The sequence below is a fragment of the Canis lupus genome, chromosome 11, assembly GCF_003254725.2.
Source record: "Canis lupus dingo isolate Sandy chromosome 11, ASM325472v2, whole genome shotgun sequence".
Lineage (NCBI taxonomy): Eukaryota > Metazoa > Chordata > Mammalia > Carnivora > Canidae > Canis > Canis lupus.
In genome coordinates, this window is record NC_064253.1 from 56,800,934 (window position 1) to 56,813,386 (window position 12,453).

The following is a 12,453-nucleotide window of genomic DNA, read 5'->3' on the forward strand; positions in this document are numbered from 1 at the left end:
ACCTGACACTCCTCTAGGTTGTTCCACCAACACTGGCTTTTGTTCTTAATATTTCTACCTGTAGTCTCTTGTTCAGTGCTCCACACTCCTTGCCCTCATTCCTTCCCTGGACAGCTGGATCCTACAGATGGAGGCATTTTAGTTTTTCTCAATGCCCATATCTTACGAGAGATATTTGAATATGCCTGGCCGTTGAAGAACTAGCTTACCTTTCTCCAACCCAGGGAAGGAGATGTTCAGATAGAAAATCAACTCAGTGGTAAGATCCTGGGAGAGATCCCTGAACTTCCTAAAAACTATCTTCCTGGTTCATCTGTGCTTGGTACTGTATTTAAAGAGAAATGTGCAAAGAGACGGATTGACTAGCAGTCAGACAGGGTAGTTGTACCTTAGTGGGGTCACCACAGATCAGTCTTTCTCTATGTGAGAACAACAGTTTGGATTACATGGGAACTACTAAAGTGAGTATATATATATACATAATATTTATATATATATATATAATTTACTCCTCTCAACAATTCTGTGGTATATGTATTCTGCTTTATAAAATCATTCACCAACTTACAGTGATGAAGATTTTCCAGAAAAGTCTCAATTTCAGAATCTTGGTCCATTTTTTTCATTAGCTATCAAAATGCTTCAGAAGTTTTGATAGTTCAGCATCTGAACTATATGACTCCCAGGCTACCTCTACCATCAGAAAGTGGACTACAAATACTTTTAATACAATTTATCCTGATATTTGGTTCAGAAAGTATGATTTCAGTGCATCTACCCATCCATTCTAGCTTCCCACAGATACTCTCACTCTCAGTTCCTGCCATGCTGGGTGATGATTTTTGTCCTGGATGATACCTCCCTTTGTATCCCATAACTGCTGATTGAGTCAGAAGTGGACTTCTAGTCCCAAAACAGTCAATTCATAAGCTACCAGCTTGTTTCCTTGTTTCCTGTTTCCTGCATGAAATGATGAGCATTGAGTGCTCATCAAAAAAATGTGATGGGCCAATCACATTTTTTTGCATGGGTAAATATGAGCCAAGAGACAAGGAGGAGGTTTCTACCATAGGCCTGGGTAGCCATGATCGTTAAGTGCAGGTGAGCAAGCAGAGAGAGCAGCCTGGGAGATATGGGAGAAGGAGCACAGGTACAGAGGGAGACAAGGGTGGAACAGGATAAAGAGAGGGCACTTAGAGGCAAGAGAAAGTCAGAGAGGCAGAGACACCGAAAGACACACCTCGACATGCCTGGGTGGCTCAGTGGTTGAGCATCTGCCTTTGGCTCAGGTCATGATCCCGGGGTGCTGGGATTGAGTCTCACATCGGGCTCCCCTCAGGGAGCCTGCTTCTCCCTCTGTCTACGTCTCTGACTCTCTCTCTGTGTCTCTCATGAATAAATAAATCATATCTTTAAAAAAAAATAAAGACACACCTCAAACAAGAGAAAAAAATGGGTTCTTATTGGCTTTTAAGTTCCTGTGAGGAACTTAACTCAACTTAACCTGCTCAACTCAGGTTCCTGTCTTCCAATTCACCTACAATTCAATGAACATCTTTTTCTTTAGCACACTTGAATGAATCTATTCCTTGCCACCCAAAAGCCAGATAAAAGTTGTCTCTATGTCTATACTTAATTAAATTTTAGGGAGACTGGATATGGCCGGTCAAAATCGTTAACAGTCACATGAATAAACCAAACACCAGAATATTAGTTTGCAAAGATAACTGTATTTTCTTAGGACGCTGGAGTGTTCAGGTTGGATGATCAGTCTATTTTTCCTCCCGTAAGAAAACTTTTGACAGAAACCAACTCCTGTGTCAAGACTGCTTGGTGAGACTGGATCTGAGCAAAAGGTAGATCATTTTCAGAGTTGTTCTCAACAAGCAATCAGAATGCAATGCATCGTGCATCTCCAACGCGGGGATGAATTGCCTGCGACAAGCATGGGGAAGGGATAAGTCACATGAATGTGTTTTCTCTATGGCTTCCTATTATTAAACTCTGTGTGGTCTCCACTCTCTTGTTCACATTTTTAAAGAAGATTTTATTTATTTATTTATTTATTTATTTATTTATTTATTTGAGAGAGAGAGAGAGAGAAAGATCACGAGCAGGAGGGAAGGGCAGAGGAAGAAGTACTCTTCTCTGAGCAGGGAGCCCAAAATGTTCCAGGACCCTGGGATCCCAGGACCCTGGGATCATGACCTGAGCCAAAGGTAGATGCTTAACTGACTGAGCCACCCAGGTGCCCCTGTAACATTTTCTACAGAGAAGTCAGAACAACTTTATTATTAATAACGAAATAATAGTTAACATTTTTGAGTATTTTTTAATGAAGCTTGCATTGTGCTAAGCTCTTTACAAATATAACATGTTACTGAATCATCAAACAACCCTATTAAATAGGTATTGCTACTCTACTTTCCAGAGAAGGTTCAGACCGGTTAAGAAGCTGGTTCAAGGGCAAGGAACATGGAGAGCTAAGTTAGGAACAAGGAGAGAGCTGAGGGGGTAGTGACCATGTTACAGGTCTGAGTAGATACCCCGGTCATGTTAGTTTTGGAGATTGTTTACTCTCTTGATTCAAGGAGGAGACTCGTGATTAAATATGGGTTTTCTGTGTTTCCTAAGCAGCATTTTGGTGTGTGTGGCACATGTCAATCATCATTATTTTAAATAAATAAAAATAACAATAATGATATTGATCATTTACTGAAGACTAGCCAGTTAATCTACCCTGCCAGGTAGGTACTATTATTCCTACCTTAGAATGTGAACACTGAGGTTCAAGGAATTTAATTCAGTTCACGAAGATATAGGCAGCAAAGTCAGGATTCAGACATCTGTTAAATCCACTGCTTTCCCCATACTGTCCCACCTATCGATCACATTTCTAATCTCAAGTGGCTTTCTATTTTCACACACCAATAGTTTCCCCTGGACAACAGCCTCATTTAAGAAGGAAATATGCATGAATGTCTTACATGGCACTAGGGTGCAAAACTATGGGTAGTGATGGCTTATTGCCTTGGGTTCCACTGAGGTGATTTTCACAGAGTTTGTCAATAGCAACTCCCTCAGGATGGTCTCAAGTCTCCAGGTTCTGTGGACCTGTTTATCTTTGTTAAGGTGATAAACAGTTAAAACTCTTAGTTACAGTAAGTGTCTTTATTTTTATTGGCGCTTCTGGTCCTGGGAAGCATTTGGGTATTTCTTTGTAGTCAAAGGGCCTGGCTCAGCCTCTGTTCTAGGGCTAGAGGTGATGGGAGCTGGGAGAACATCCATAGCCTCAAATCTGTAACAACAACAACAAAAAAACCCAAATAGTGCATGTTAGTGGTGGTGTGGAGAATATGGAATCCTCGTACCTTGCTGGTGGGACTGGAGAATCATTCAGCGACGAGGAAAAGCTTTTTGGCAGTTCCTTTTTGGCAGGTAAACACAGAACGACCACAGGATGCTCAGCCCTGGGTATATGTCTGGGAGAACTGAAAAGCGATACTCAGACAAATACATTCCCAGGCATGTTAAGGACAGCACTATTCACCAAGGTTGGAAATAACGCAAATATCCACCAAGGATGAAGGTATAAACAAACCTTGGTATACAGACAATGGAATATTACCCAGTGGTAAAAAGGAATGAAGTACTGATCGATACATGCTGCAAGAGGGGATGAACCTAAAAATATCAAGCTAAGTGAAAGAAGCCAGACATAGAAGGCCACATATTGTGATTCCATATATATATATATATATATATATAATTTTATATATATATATAAAATGTCCAGAATAGGTTATATATATACACACATATATATACATATATACACTATATATATATATACACTATATATATATATATATATATATATATATATATATATATATATATATAAAATGTCCAAAATAGGTAAATCCAAAGAGACAGAAAATAGATTGGTGGTTGATAGCGGTTGCGGGGGGGTGGGGGGAGGAGGGAATGGGGAGCCACTGCCTCATGCCACCAGTTTTCCTTTTGGGGAGATGAAAATGTCTCAGAACTAAAGATGCTGGTTGCTCAGCGTTGTAATAAATGCCACCGAATCATTCATTCTAAAGGGGTCAGTCTTATGCAATGTGAACTTCAGCTTAATCACAACACAAAGTCCAACCGGCCCTGCGGCCCTTGGGAGCTGGGAATCCCCGCAGCCACGGTCCCGGTGGGAGGCGCGGTAACGGGCGCACCGACCCCCGCAGGACGCTCCACGGAAGGCGGCACCGCGGGAGCTGGGCTCCGGGGGGCACAGCGCCTGCCCGCCTGCCCTCGGGGCGCGAGCCTAGGGCACACGCATCCCGTAAATGTAAAACCAAACAAAACAACCACAAACAAACAAACAAACAAGACAACTCCGTGGAGACGCCAGCACGCGAGCCGGCGCTTCCGAGCGGCAGGGAACCCCGAAAGCAGAGGGCGCCCCGTGCAGACGCGGCACCGGCCGGAGCCGACCCGCGCCCACCGCCGCCGACCCCCGGTGGCGAGGGCGTCCTTTGTCGTTCCCGCAGCCGAGGCGGCGAGCCGGGGCCTCGGGGAGCTCCGCGGCCGGGCGGGAAGGGGGGCGCCGCCGGCGCCGGGGGGCGGGGGCCGCGGGGCGGGGGGCCTCGGGGAGGGGGGCCGCGGGAGAGGGGGCCGCGGTGGGGGGCTGCGCGCCCGCCCTGCTCGGCGCCGCCGGACCCGCAGCCCGCGGGCGGCCCGCGAGGGGGCGGCGGCTCCCGGGCTTTGTGGCCGCGGCGCGCGCGTTGGGGCCTGAGCGGCCGGGGGCGCGCAGCCGCCGCCGCCGCCGCCGCCCGGCGCTGGGAGCCCGCGGCCCGCCCGGCCGCCCCGCCCGCGACAGGAGCCGAGGCCGCCCGCGCCCGCGCCCCGCCGGCCCCTCCCCCGTCGCCGCGGCCGCCGCGCCGCCGCTGCAGGTAGGAGGCTCCCCCGCCGCGGGGCCGGGGCCGGGGGCGCGGGGGGCGCGGGGCGCGCGGGGGGCGTGCGGGCCGAGCCGCCGCGACCCCTGCCCCGCAGGCCGGCCTGCGCCGTACAAAGCCCCGGGGCGCGGACCTCGGGCGAGTCGGCGGCGCACCCGGGGCGGGGGGCGGGGGCTCCGGGGCCCCGGGAGCCGCCGGGGAGGGGTCGGCGCCCCCGCGGCGCCCGGGTCCCCCCAGCCCGGGGGCCCCGCCGTGGCCGGGCGCTGTGCTGGGCGCTTCTGCTTACTTGTGCCTGAGACCCCGGGGCCCCGTGCGAGGCTGCGGTGCGAGGGCCGCCGGGTCGGAGGCCGCGCCGAGCATCACGCCGGCGCCCGCCTGACCTTGGGAGAGCTGCCTCACCCCGAGCTGGGCCCTCCGCGGCTGCCGGGGGCGGGGGCTGTGGCGGGGAAGTGCCCCGTGCAGCACCACCCCCTGGTACTATTGTGAGAGAAAATGCACATCGCTGATCCTAGAGCTGCATTCCGAGCACTTTCTGGGCACCAGGCCCCGGGCACTAGACAGTTGGCGTGAGTTCCCGAGATCATCACCCCGGCGCTCTCAGGTAGTAGCTACCGGGAATGGCCCGAATAATCTTTATTTAGGAGTAGGAAACAGGGAAGGATTTAGTTAGCCTCCCCCCTCTTCCGATCCAGGAGATAGGTCGGTTCTTAGATGTGGTAACATTTGACGTTACAAATGTTCCTGCGGTGCAGGAGAGGGGTTTCGGGGTGCAGGGATGTCTGTTTGTCACAGTTAAAAGGGGGGGGGGAGTAGGAAAATACCGGGGCCGGGACTGTGGATTTTAGCCTGTCGGATGGGAGGCTGTTGTGTTACCAAGGAAATTGTTGAATATGAAATTCAAAACCGTAGTTCCCCCGAGTTAAGATTGAGGGCTGTTGTGGGAGTTGGGGACCGTGGAGAGAAAGGAGGGGAGGACCTGGAGAGGGGGAGACAAGGAAGACTTCTGGAGCTCTGGAAGAAAATGTTGAGGGAAGGGATCAGGGTTCACCACCCCAGGAGTATTCTGGACCGGGATTCCATCCTGTCCTTAGAGACCAGGCACCCTGCCTGGGGGAGGGGAGAGGGATGCGGGGATGAGATCACAGGTTGTCTTTTCTTACTCCCAAGCCACCCCAAAAATATTTGTATGGGTTGAGAGTCAGAAGATTGGTCTCCCCAAAACGTTGTAGACCCTTCTTGTGATTCCTGAAATTCTTTTTTTTTTTTTAAGATTTTATTTATTTATTCATGAGAGAGAGTGAGAGAGAGAGAGAGAGAGAAGCAGGCTCCATGCAGGGAGCCCGATGTGGGACTCAATCCCGGGTCTCCAGGATCACACCCTGGGCCGAAGGCAGGTGCTAAACTGCTGAGCCACCCGGGAATCCCCTTGAAATTCTTTTCAGGTGTTAAGGAGATTGGGGTGCTCATGGACCCTAAAGGTTGGTAAGACTCTTAAGATACAAAGGTCTGACTGGTGCAGTGAAGGAGTGTGTTTTGAACACAGTTCACTTGTTTAGAGGAGCCATGGGCATGAGGAGATTATTTGGGGGTTTAGTTTGGAAGGCTTTCAACCCTGAAGAAGCCAGAGAAAGGCAGGAAGGGCCTAGGGACTGTACCCTGGGGAAAGGGACTGGAAAGGGGAGCTGAGGACCTCCCAACACCATCTGCAGAATATTATGCACCCTTTCCTCACCCAATTTGTGGCTATTCCTTACTTGAGTGTTTGTGGAAGGTCTGGGCTGGATTCAGGCTGACTTTTCTCCTGAGTAAGTAGGAAGGGCTTCTTGGAGAAGGGTTCTTTTAAAACCAGACCTTGCAGGAGGGGTCTTTGGGCACATACTGGTGGTGAGGGTAGAGAGCCTTGCGTGCATAGCAGAAAGAGCAGTTGCTTTGGAGAGATCGACAGTTTGGGGTTCCAGTCCTGGCTCTGCCATTTCTCAGCTGTGTAATGTTTCATGAATATAAAATAATGTTATTTCAGACGTCTGTTAAGGAGCTCAACCAACACTAGTACCTTCTTCCCTGTCCATGGTGACATTCATTCAACAAATGTCTGCTGAGCACCACTTGTCTGCTGAGTCATATGCTTCCTGCTGGGGATACAGAGATGAGTCAGAAATGATGTATTCCCTTATGAATTTCCCAGTCCAGTGAAGGAGACAGACACAAAGAACAAATTACAAAAAATATAGGAAGTACCATAGTATAGTTGTATACAACTGGCAGGGAGCTCACAGAGGAGTAACTAATTCATTCTGGATAGAAAATTCAAGGCCAAATTACCTCTAACAAGAAGAATCTGAGACATTATGATGGAGATTTTGAATGCTACACCACCTCATAGCTTCTTTTTTTATCCTTGCTTTACCTTTGCCCTGATATTCTCTCTCTTTAAAAAAAAAAAAAAGTCTAGTTAACAGTGTGTGCATGCTTTGTAAGCTACCTCAAACTCGTTTTAGAAGGAAGCTATTGTAAACAAACAGCTCAGGCATTAGTTGAGGAGTCATCATAAAAATGTCCTAAGAGTTGGATCTTGAGGTATGAAAATGAGCCCTTTGGGGAGGGGTGGCACATGTGACTCTTGACCTTGGGGTTGTGGGTTCGAGCCCCATGTTGGGTATAGAGATTACTTAAAAATAAAATCATTAAAGAAAAAAGAAAGAAAGTGAGCATTTGGCAGACCTTGGAGTTAAGGATTCCAGCCAGAGGAAGCCCTGTATACAGAGTCATCAGAGTCATGAGAACACAGCAGGTTCAAGGCCATGATGGTGAATTTGGTCTGCTGGGGTGAAAAATATATGGAAAGAGGAATTGGGATGGGGTGGAGGGGGCACCGATCTGGAAAGGCCTTGAATGCTATGGCAGAGTTTGAACTATATTATTGAGGATGAGGGAGACCTAAGAGGATTACACACAGAACAGGGACATGATCACTATGTTTTAGGAAGAACCCTCTGGTAGCTGTGTGAAAGAGAAGCTGGAAGTTGGGAGATCATTTTGGGATACCAGGGCCTGATATCAGAAATATAAGGCAATTAAGGATGAGAGAGGGAGTAATAAATACTGAAGTAAAAAGTAGGAGGTCTTAGTGATTGGTTACCAGTGATGGAAGTGCCTGCTGAGTTTTCTGCTTGTGAGGCCAATTAATTTCTGAGTTTTCAGAAATCATCAGAAATCAGGAGGTTTGGAAATAGGGGAATAATTTGTTTGCTTTTGGCTGTGAAGAGTTGGAGATTTTGGGGCACCTGGGTGGCTCAGTTGGTTAAGCAGCCAACTCTTGGTGGCTCAGGTCATGATCTCAGGGTTGTGGGACTGAGCCCTCCCCCTTGGGCTCTGCACTCAGCAGGAGTCTGAAATTCTCTCCCTCTGCCCCTCCCTCCCTACTCTCTCTCAAATGAATAAATAAATCTCAAAAAAAAAAAAACAAAAAAAAGAATTGGAGATCTCTGAGGTGCCCACTATGGGCAGTTGGACACGGTTGCTGGTGGACAAGTGGGGATGTGTGTGCTGCTGAGGAGAATGGGGCCGGGGAGAGAGGATCTCCCTGACACCCTTGCTATCTTTTGAACAAACACTGAAAATCTGCTGTGTGCTAAAAATACAAATAAAACGTAGTTCCCAGCCTCAGGAATTCACCCTCAGACAGTGGCAGCACTTGAGAATACAGATAGATTGAGGTTCAGAGTAATTCTGAGCACTGCAGAAGAGGTAAATACGTGGGACCCCTGGCCCAGAGATCGGAGGGAGCACCCCAGCTTGTTCTGCAGCAGTGGGAGGGGAGGAGGGCTCACAGGCAAGAAGTGGGCTGGAGAGGGAACTTTATTATGAAAGCACTTTCTATAGAGGATACTTTAATAAAAATGATACCAAGGGAATTTTCGGGGAGCTTGGGGTGGGGAGATGGTTTAGGATGGAGCCATGGGCGAAGGGAAGAAGCGGTGGGAACTTTTAAGAACCTTCATCTGGTCTATAGAGGAAAGCGTGAGGGTGGAAGGACAGGAGGTGGGAGCTCTTGCCTTAAACACAAGGCTGGTTCTGCTCACAGTCACACTCAGACACAGATGGTAAAAATAAACACTTCCAAGTTACAAGGCCGCCTGGGGTGGGTGGTGAAGGGAGAGAGGAGGGAGAGCATTGGAGGAAGCAAGTTCATCTCAAGGTTTAAGACTGCAAAGCCCTCTGAGGGAAGGAGAGATGATGGAGAGGGCACAGGTGAGTGGCCATCCTGGGTGGTCAGGTTTGAACTTGCGAGGGCAGGTATACAGTAAGGTGGGCACAGGCACAGTAATGTCTGATAACTCTTCCCTCTGGATAAAGTGAAATCATGAAGCCGTCATTGTCATAGTGTGGCTCTTAAAAATTTGGTATATGGGGGTGCCTGGGTGGCTTGTTGTTAAGCCTCTGACTCTTGGTTTTAGCTCAGGTCATGATCTTGAGGTTGTGGGATCGAGCCCAGAGTCGGGCTCTGTGCTCAGTGCAGTCTGCTCCAGAGTCTCTCTCTCTCTGTCTGTCTCTCTCTCTGTCCCCCTCCTGCTCACTCTCTCGCTCTATCCAATAAATAAATAAATAAAATCTTTTAAAAATTTTTGGCAAACAATTCAATAGCATTTACAAGAAGAAGCCAGGAAGCCATTTCTGTTATAAAATCTTTGTCAAAGGAGAAGTTTTAGATAGTAGAACAACTAGATATAATTAGTAAAAAATGCAAATGGAAAGCAGGTTAGTTTCAACATATGTTCCACAAATATTTATCAAGTGCCTTCTGTGTACCAGGTCCTCTTCAATTTGCTGGGGCTGCAGTAATGATGAGATGCGATCACCTGCTTTAGACATTTCACGGGGAACTACTTAACCTATAGGTTAAAGCTGTGTGTGGGCCTTACATGGTCTAAAGTGCTGAGATCCCTTTATTCTGTTGCAGCGTTCTCTTTCATTGGCCAGTAGGGCCACCAGCTTCATAAATTATCAGAAGATACCATCTCTGCGTATTTGGCAGAGATCTGTGGAAATTAGGTTGCAGAAAAACCATCACAGCCGCAGAGTTACTATGAATTCCCAGTGCTGGATGGGGCTTTAGAGAACACCCACTTTAGCTTTATAATTTAGAGATGAGAAATCGACAGTCACGGAGGGAAGGGGAACTTGCCTAATGTCAGAGATTTAACATCAGAGTTGAGAGCAGGGCCCTTGGGGTTCCCAGCCGGGATAGTGGAGAGGGCTTGAGGACACCTCGCAAGAGGGCATCTTGACTGTGAGAGGGTTCCAAAGGGGAGATGTTGAAAGCAAATGAGGAAGCTTTGCTTTTAGGTCCTCCTTTGTTGCTGGAATCCCAGGGAGCCCCTGATTTTGCTCTGAGCCCCAGTTTCCTCATCTGTGGGAGGATTGGACTTTCACCATGCTAGGATCAGCGTTGCCTTGAGAACAAGGTTGTTTTGGGGATGCTGAGTCAGGGAGAAGTCAACAGGCCAGGATAAGAAATAACCTTTCATCTCTTCAGAACAAATGATCACCCATAATGTGTTGCCAGGCCCGCCTTCGGGGAATGGGTGCCACGTTTCCTTGCGCTCACTCATACACCGCCGTGCATTCTTTCTTTCTTTCCCAAATCATGGTCTTCCTTTGCTGCCGTGCTAATTCTAATTCCAGTCTATTCTAATAGGAATTAAGGTTCTTAATCGAGATCCTCCCAATCCCGGAGTAGTATCCCTGAGCACATTTCTTTCACCGTGCTTGTCACTCTGCCTTGTCACCAGCCTGCCCTGCAATATGCTATACTGGGTTAGGTCTTCGTTGGATTGTGACCTCCTCGATCTTAAGGAATACCCCCTCTCTCTGTGCCTGCACAGAGTGGATGCTCCTGGATCCACTGCTTCCTCTTGATCCCCCCCAACCCTAGTGTAGAGACATGCACACAGATTTCTCGCTTTGAAGTCTCTGGTGCGCACCTTCTCCTTTCCATTAGCATCATCACCACCACTCAGAGTGTAGGGCCTTATTGATTATCTATTTGAATGGTCTCCTTCAACTCTCTGTGTTCATATCCTCTACATTCTTTTTTTTTATCCTCTACATTCTTAAAGATCTAGCTCAGATATCCTCTTGTTCATGAAGAATGCAAATGAACCTCTTCCCTCCTCTGACTGCCCAAGGGGCTTTGTCCTCTTTCGTAGTATCTGTTTCCATGTGCTTCTCTTTTTGTTATCAGTTTGTGCAGGCCAACTCGCTTTCTAGGCCAGAGGGTCTGGCTTGCTTTTGTGCCTCCCACATAGTTTAGGATACTACAGAGCCTTTGGCAGGTGTTCAGGACACATTTGTTGAATCCTATGTCTATGCGGTAAGAGAACCAGTAAGTATCTGAGTGTCTTGTATATAGCCCACTCTTCTATTTTTGGAAGCAGTTTAATATGGGCCAGGTGGGGGGGAGGGGAAAGAACCGAGATTTATTGAAGCTTTAGTCTGTGCTGCTTCATTATACTCGTTGCAGAGTGGTTGTGCAGATGGAATGAGGTAGAGTCGGGGGTTTTAGCCCTGTGTTACAGATGAAACGCTGGAGATGAACTGACTTGGTCGAAGTCACACAGCTCGGTGAGGGGTGAAGTCAGGATTCGAGGCCAGGTTTTATGCACTCAGTGTCTTGGTTCACTTCACTTCACGAGCAGTCATTCATTAAAGTTTAAAAGGTCCTGACACCTGTCCCAGATCTCAGCACTACCAATCTCCAGTCACGCTTCCTATTCTGAGTATTGACTTCAAAGAGCTCCCTTCCCTTTTCCATGAAAGGCAATAGAAGTAAAATCTGGCCAAGTTTCTCTAGTCTTTGCTCAAATTTTAGGGCTTAGATTGACTCTTGGGGGACTTGAAATGTCATTAGATGGTGTGTTAGCTTGGACTGTCATAATAAAATACGGCAGACTAGGTGGCCTGAACATCAGAAACGTATTCCTCACAGTTCCGGAGGCTGGGGAGTCCACGATCAAGGTGGTGCCAATGAGGTAAGTTTCCTTCCAAGTGAAGCTGCTTCTCTGGGCTTGTGGGCTGCTGGTGCCCAGTGTGCTCATGTGACCTCTTTGTGAGCCCTGGGGAAGATAGGAAGCCTGGGAGAGGGGAGGAAGGAGGGAGGGAAGGAGGGAAAGGGAATGTTGTCTCTGATGTCTCTTATAAGGACAGTAAATCCCCTTGAATCAGGGTCCCACCTTTATCATCTTCCTTAACCTTAATTACTTAGTCTCTAGGTACAGTCATCCTGGGGGCAGGACTTCCACCTAAGAGTTTTGGGAGTAGGGCAGCCCAGGTGGCTCAGCGGTTTAGAGCCGCCTTTAGTCCAGGGCCTGATCCTAGAGACCCAGGATTGAGTCCCACAATGGGCTCCCTGCATGGAGCCTGCTTCTCCCTCTGCCTGTGTCGTCTCTGCCTCTCTCTCTATCATGAATAAATAGAATCTAAAAAAAAAAAAAAAAAA

General features: G+C 48.1%; 1 protein-coding gene and 1 long non-coding RNA gene across 5 annotated transcripts in view; one reads left to right on the forward strand and one right to left on the reverse strand.

Moving 5' to 3' along the window:
* LOC125756071 (uncharacterized) lies at positions 1-5,394 on the reverse strand. The gene is made up of 3 exons (XR_007414097.1): positions 5,242-5,394; positions 3,372-3,491; positions 1-1,935 (listed from the first exon to the last, which is right to left on the reverse strand). It is a non-coding gene; the product is annotated as an uncharacterized LOC125756071 (long non-coding RNA).
* The window catches only part of MSANTD3 (Myb/SANT DNA binding domain containing 3), a 26,004-nt gene continuing 18,340 nt past the window's right edge, over positions 4,790-12,453 (forward strand). Inside the window, exon 1 of one of the 4 annotated variants that reach the window (XM_049116312.1) lies at positions 4,790-4,952. The gene's annotated coding sequence lies outside the window, so the exon portion shown is untranslated. Of the gene's footprint in view, positions 4,953-5,373; positions 5,557-11,614; positions 11,987-12,453 lie in introns of those variants that run through there. The other 3 variants (XM_025433373.3, XM_025433374.3, XM_025433376.3) reach the window with 3 other exon arrangements.